The 6,729-nt window shown below is 39.3% G+C and overlaps 2 pseudogenes; one reads left to right on the top strand and one right to left on the bottom strand.

Annotated features, from left to right (window-relative positions):
- The first annotated feature begins 2,469 nt into the window (after positions 1–2,469).
- LOC120586069 (uncharacterized) lies at positions 2,470–2,588 on the top strand (annotated as a pseudogene).
- Positions 2,589–5,603: 3,015 nt separating this feature from the next.
- LOC120586086 (uncharacterized) lies at positions 5,604–5,717 on the bottom strand (annotated as a pseudogene).
- Positions 5,718–6,729: the final 1,012 nt, after the last annotated feature.

A 6,729-nucleotide genomic window follows, 5' to 3' on the forward strand; every position in this document is an offset into this window, starting at 1 on the left:
TTTTAACCAGATCACTTAAAGTGCGCCCTGAGGCTGAGGGAGAAGGACAGAAATCTCAAACTAGAGGAGGAGGGAGTGGGCGGAAGCAAAGCGGTTCTCAGAAAGCGGAAACTCTAGGGTGAACATCCCCTGCGGACACAGGAGACCTGGGAGGGGATGTGTGTGACCCGTTATGAAATCACTGCAAATCAAAAGAATAAATCGGCCTCGACTATGTAGGGGGGCTGTGGGTCCCTTCTCTGTGGGATGAATGTGCGGGATTAGGGTCCCAACATTTGGGCTGGTGATCACCCCAAAGCAGAATAAATGGTGGTGTGTGTCCTGAGGGACGGAATGAGAGCTTAAGGTGAGAATAGGGTTTTAGCTCTGGACACTCACAATTTGGTTCTGGAACCACATTTCTCCTTGGCAGTTCAACAAGCTGAGCGCCTGGTATATGTTCAGAAGGGTCCAAGGTCTGAGAATGTCCGACTGCAGAGAATTGGAAGGACAGTGGATCTGAAGTAAAAGTAACGGGAAGATATGTGCAAAAAACCTGCAGGTTGCAGGGAAGAGTCACAGGATGAGGACCTGCAAAAGCAATAACAGTTGTAAAGAATAATTTTTAAAGGTCAACACCAAATAACTTAGAAGATAGGCAAAATACTCATTTAAGAACTTTCGAAAATATGAGAAAGGTAGGTTTGGGTTAAGTCCTGGAGAATTTTGAATGCCAAGCTAATGGATTTCTTGGAAGGTGGATGAGCAGAGAAGTGACATAATTAGAGCTGTGCAAATTAGAGATTGGTCCCAGAAGAGCAGCTACAAGAGAGACTCTTGAAGCATTTCAAGTGAGAAATTCCAAACCAGGCAGTGATAATAAAAATGGAGAGGAGCAGATGAATAGAGGGGACTTGGCAACAGACTGAATGTGAAGTCAAGACAGAGGAAAGAGTCAACAAGGGTTAGAGCCCCAACTGGAGGTTTAAAGGTGCCATTAACAGAATTAGAGAATAGAGGAGGAAGGGCGGTTTTTGGAGAGGGAGTTTAGAGACTTATTGAAGTTTAAGGACAGGTGAAATATCCATGTGAAGATGTCCAGAAGATATAAGATATGCAGAGATTTGTTTCTACCATGGGAGGCAGGAGACTCTTGACAATGGTAGTTATTCTAGCTGCTGCTTAGCAACAGGTACCTTCATGGCCAAGGATTTATATCTCCCATTAACTCCAACATATCAGTTAAGGCAAGTCTCCCTAAGACCCTCACATTATGACTGTGGCGGGAAGGTGGTACAAAAATAAATTTAAAAAACCTTTTCCTCTCATGTAGGAACTTGCACTAATACACATATATGAAATCAACAAAAGCAAGAGTCACAAAAGCAAATGTATTTGTTTTCTATTACTGCTCAACAAATTACCACAAGCTGTTGGTCAAGTTCAGTTCTTCTCAGTTGTAGGATTAAGGCCTCCATTTCTTCACTGACTGCCAGCCGGGACCATTCTCAGCTCCTAGAGGTCTCCCACGTTCTTTGTCACGAGGCCTATTCCATCTTTAGAGCCAGCAACAGAGAATTTCTTTCCCATCGAATCCCTCTCACAGGAAGAGCCCAGTTCACTTCAAGGGCCTATCTGATTAGGTCAGGCCCACCCCTAAGTAATGTCCTATCTTAAAATAATCTAATTTGAGACCTTAATTACAACTGCAAAATTCCCTCACAGTGGAACCTAGATTTGCATCTGATTGAATAACTGGAAGAAGGTGTGTGCACATCAGTAAACAGGAATCTTGGGAGAGGGGTGGCGTTTTAGAATTCTAACTGTCAGAGCAGCAGTGAGATACATAGCAGAAGCATACGAATCCACAAATGCCGAGGGACTGCACAGCAGGGGACTCATTGGTCTGGTGGGGTTAGAACAAACTTCCTGGGATAGATCTATTTCAACTTTGTTCAAAAGGGATAAAAGCAGGGCTTGGGAGAGAAGAACTCAAGCAGTTTCTATAAGGGCTACAGCACAAATAAGGACATTCTGGGGATAGTGGGCAGATTAACGTGGCTAATAGAGAATGATGAGACCTCTGCTTGGAAAACTGAGGGTGACAGAAGTTGATTAAATGCCCCCAAATGCAAGGATGAGGAATTAGGCTTGATAGGCAGCTTTTCATAGGTGTTTGAGCCTAAGAAAGATGTGTTGAAAACATCCTACTGAGAAGCGGCATATAATGTACCGCAGAGTAGGAAAGAGATTGGGAAGCTCCTGCCACTGGATATAAATATCTGAAAGCCATCAAAGGCTAGAGATGTATTTGAGTTTGTTGTGGGCTCATATGTTTTCTGAAACTCCTTTGTTCTTTCCTTGAACTACCCAATTAAGAAAACTCAGGAGCTTGAACCAAAGCCATTTGGAAGCCCCACGGCACCAGGATATGGGGAGAATATCCTGACTGCACAGTGGAATTGCAATGTAAGAACACTGTGCCCCCTACTCTACGGCCATGCTACCCTGAACAAACCCGATCCCATCTGATTTCGGAAGCTAAGCAGGATCAGGCCTGGTTAGTACTTGGATGGGAGACCGCCTAGGAAGACCAGGTGCTATAAATGTAAAAAATTAAAAAATAAAATAAATAAAATAAGGGATTGTAAGCTGACAAGGTCTTTGCAATCTGTGAGGTCAACCAAGGGTTGCCTCACCTAAAAAAAAAAGATAAGAACACTGTGCCCCCCACATTCTTCATCAGAAGCAGGGTTGTCATGGCAAGCAGCAACACAGAATGTGCTCTAACAAAGACGATTATCAGGCTACAACATACTAACTATAGCAGAGTTGACCAAGCAGTGCTTCTACCCACTTCTCACCTTGACATCTTGAAGAAATAATATCTTCACAGCCAAGAATCCCCTCTGCCCCAAGAGCAAGGGTCAAGAAAATAGAAGTCCTTTGCAGCTTACAGTATATTAGCAGTGGCTGCAGGGAAGAGTAAAAAAAAAAAAATTCAAATTGTCCATAGGCAAGGATTTGAGAATTTTTTTAAATGGAGGACTGAGAAGTATGGGAATATATGACTAGGGAAATTGTGGAATTTCATTGATGAGGCTTTCAAAATGCAGAATAGATTGTGATTTTCCTGAACTATTTTGGGTTGGAGAGCGAGACCAGATAAACAATCATTTCTGGCCTTATGAGGCTGTGAGTTTGTATTTCTGTTAACCAGTGAAGGCAAGAATTTTCTTTTCCTATAGTTTCCACTTCTACTGATAAAATTTAGTACAAATGGCAACTAAGAAACAACAGAAAATAGAATCACACGGTCTTTCTGGACTCCAATAACCTTAGAAGACAAGAGAATCACATAGGAAACAACAGTTGTCACAGCATGTGCTTTTAGCAGTAAAAGTAGTAGTATGCTGTCCATCTATAGCCCCTAGGACATAAGGAAAGAAAAGGAGAGAAAGGAGAAAGAGGGAAGGGAGGAGAAAAGGAGAAAAGAGAAAGGAGGGAGAGGAGAGAGAAATAGTGACACTTAGAGAAATGGGGGAAATTAGGGCATGAACAGGATTTCACTACCGGCTGAATTGCTGAATCAAGGGAAACAAAGACAATGGTGTGGCAGGCTGAATAATGCCCCCAGCCCCAGACGTCTATGTCCTAATCTCTGGAATCCGCGAATATATGACCTTATATGGCAGAAGAAACTTTGCAGATGTGGTTAAATTAAGATTTTCGAGATGGGGAGATTATATAAAATGGGTGGGCCTGATGTGATCACATAGTTCTTGTAAGAGGGAAGGAGGAGTCTGAATTCAGAAAGAAGGCCATGTGACAATGGAAGCAGAGATTGGAGTGATACAGCCACCAGCCAAGGAACCAAGGGATGTGGGCAGCCTCTAGGACCTGGAAGAGGCAAAGAATGGATTCTTCCCGGGAGCCTCTAGGAGCAATCAGTGCTGCTGACATTTTGACTTTAGACCACTGAGATTGATTTTGGACTTCTGATCTCCAGAAATGTAAAATATTAAATTTGTGTTTTCTTAAGCCACTAGGTTTGTAGTAGTTTGTTACAGCAGCAATAGGAAACTAGCATACATGGCTACAGTGTTGCACGTGGGAATTCAATCAAACCAGCCATGTCCACCAGCAAACTACAACTAAATCCAGCCTGCCATTTTTTTCCCTATGGCCAGCAAGCTAAGAATAATTTTCTATATTTTTAAATGGTTGAAAAAAATCAAAAGAAGAATAATATTCAATAATATTTCATGACAAAGACAATACAAAATTCAAATTTAAATTCTCATAAAGTTTCATTGAGATACAGACATGCTCTTTTATTTATGCATTGCTCGTGACTGCTTTTGTGCTACAATGGCAGAGTCGAGTAGCTGTGACAGAGACTGTATTTGGTGCTCTCATCACTTCACGTGGTCAGTTAACTACAAATCACAGTGATACAGTTATAACTCAATAGTGTTTTGAGTGCCATGTGTATCACAATATTGTGGCAGTTTTAAAAATTAAAAGTGAATATATTATGTCAAAACAAGGAAGTAAAAGTGGATTTTGAATATCATGCGTTTAAGTGTAGGCTATTCGGCGATCAAATCAGATGTCAAAGCATTATGTTCATTACACAATGACACTGTAGCATTGCTAAAAGAATACAATATACACGGACATTAGCAAATTAAGCACTCACTGCAATGTTCCCAGCTCACAGGAAAGCAATGGTTAGAAAAATTAGAAAGTTTAAAATGGAATATCTTATCATAGCAGACTTCTTCACAAAAATGAAAATGAAGCTGCAGCCGAAGTAAGTTTCTGAGTGGCTAATTTGTTAGTCAAGCAAGGAAAACCATTAACTGATGGTGAGTTAATTAAATCCTGTTTGACTGTAGAAGTCAAGGAAATGTGTCCGGGGAAAATAAACTTTTTAAAGACTATCAGACTTTCAACATGAATGGTGGCTCGAAGAGCTAAGGACATTGGAAGTAACATCATTAGTCATTTAAAAAACAGAGTAAATGATTTCTAGTGGTTTTCCTTGACTCTTGATGAGTTCACAGATGTTACCAATACTGTTCAGTTGTTGTTTACTCATAGTCAATGCTGAGGTTAAAGTACTGGAAGAATTGGCCTGTATGGGTAATCTTTGTGGAACAACTGCAGATGATAATATTTCCAAAGTAAACACTAGTTCAATACAACCTGAAGCAGAGCCTGTTAACATGTGACGAATATGTACGACACAGAAAAGGGCTTAGTTGGACAAATGTACAAAGCTTGAGAAAAATGCAAGTTGGTTAAATCCTATGATTATTTATTGAGTTATTGAACAACAGGCACTTTGCAGGAAAATATTTAAATCTATCTTGTGTTATTCAATCATTAATGTCAACAGTGTCAGTTTCAAAACCATTCTCAGTTTCAAGAATTTTTGTCAGAAATAGAAGCTGAATAGGACTGAGATTGAAATTTTTCTGAATGAGAAGAACCACTCTCAATCACTATTGCTTGAACGCTGAGTGGACTTTAAAAAAATCTTTTTTTTTTTTTAAGCGAGGCAACCCTTGGTTGACCTCATAGATTGCAAGGACCTTGTCAGCTTACAATCCCTTTTTTTTCTACCTGGTCTTCCTAAGTGGTCTCCCATCCAAGTACTAACCAGGCCTGACCCTACTTAGCTTCCGAGATCAGACGGGATTGGGCTTGTTCAGGGTAGCATGGCTGTAGATGTGAGTGGTCTTTTAAATTAGCTTTTGCTGTAGACTTGATAATGTTACTTAATGAATTTAACCTAAAATTACAAGGCAAAATATCGCTTATATGTGAAACTTGTACTGCAGTAAAGTCATTTCAATGACAACTAACATTGTTTGAATCGAAGGTAACATGAAGTTACTTTAATCACTTCCTGTGCTGTAAAAAGTTAAAACAAAAATCAAGATTTGCATTCCCACACAAATTTGCAGTGGATATATTTTCTGATCTCAAATTACAGTTCCAGTGTCAGTTTTTGGACCTCGATGCAAAGCGCAAAGGAAATTTCTGAATTTCAAAATCATTTTGTGCATTTGAGATGCTTCTACCTAAACTTCAATTGGAAGTGATTACTCTGCAATGTAATAACATACTAAAAGGCAAATATCAAGAATCTAATAGGATTTTCTAAGTGTCTTCTAAGAGATGAATATGCTCAATTAAAATCAGTTCCTTGTGGATTGATATCAGTATTTGGCAGTACTATCTTTTCTTATTTCTTTTCAGAGATGAAATACATGAAATCTTATTGCAGATGAGCATTAGCAGATGAATGTTTGCAACTGATTTTTAAAAATTATTTAAGACCTTTACTAACACGTGCTTGGAGTTTGGTGACTCTTGAAAAAAATCAAATTGTAAACTTTTATTACAAATTTAATATTCTTAAAAATCTCAACTTGACCAGATATGAAGCAACTTAAAAACTTTTAAATGTATGTTGAGATTGCAACTGATTTTGATGATAGAGGACACTCATTTTGAACCCTAATTAAGTGAAATGTTATCCACCTCTATCAAAGAATGCCATTCTTCCCATTAGCGGGCCTGTATTTCCAAAAATTATACTCAATTATGATTATATTTTGAACTTCATCAATAAAACATTTGTGGAAACTTGTTTTCTCTCTTGTTATATAAGCACCTACATAATGTTCTTGATTTTACCTCTTGGCCCTCAAAGCCTAAATTAATTACTCTCTGGCC

Source organism: Pteropus medius, unplaced genomic scaffold (genome assembly GCF_902729225.1).
Source record: "Pteropus medius unplaced genomic scaffold, Ma_sr-lr_union100, whole genome shotgun sequence".
Lineage (NCBI taxonomy): Eukaryota > Metazoa > Chordata > Mammalia > Chiroptera > Pteropodidae > Pteropus > Pteropus medius.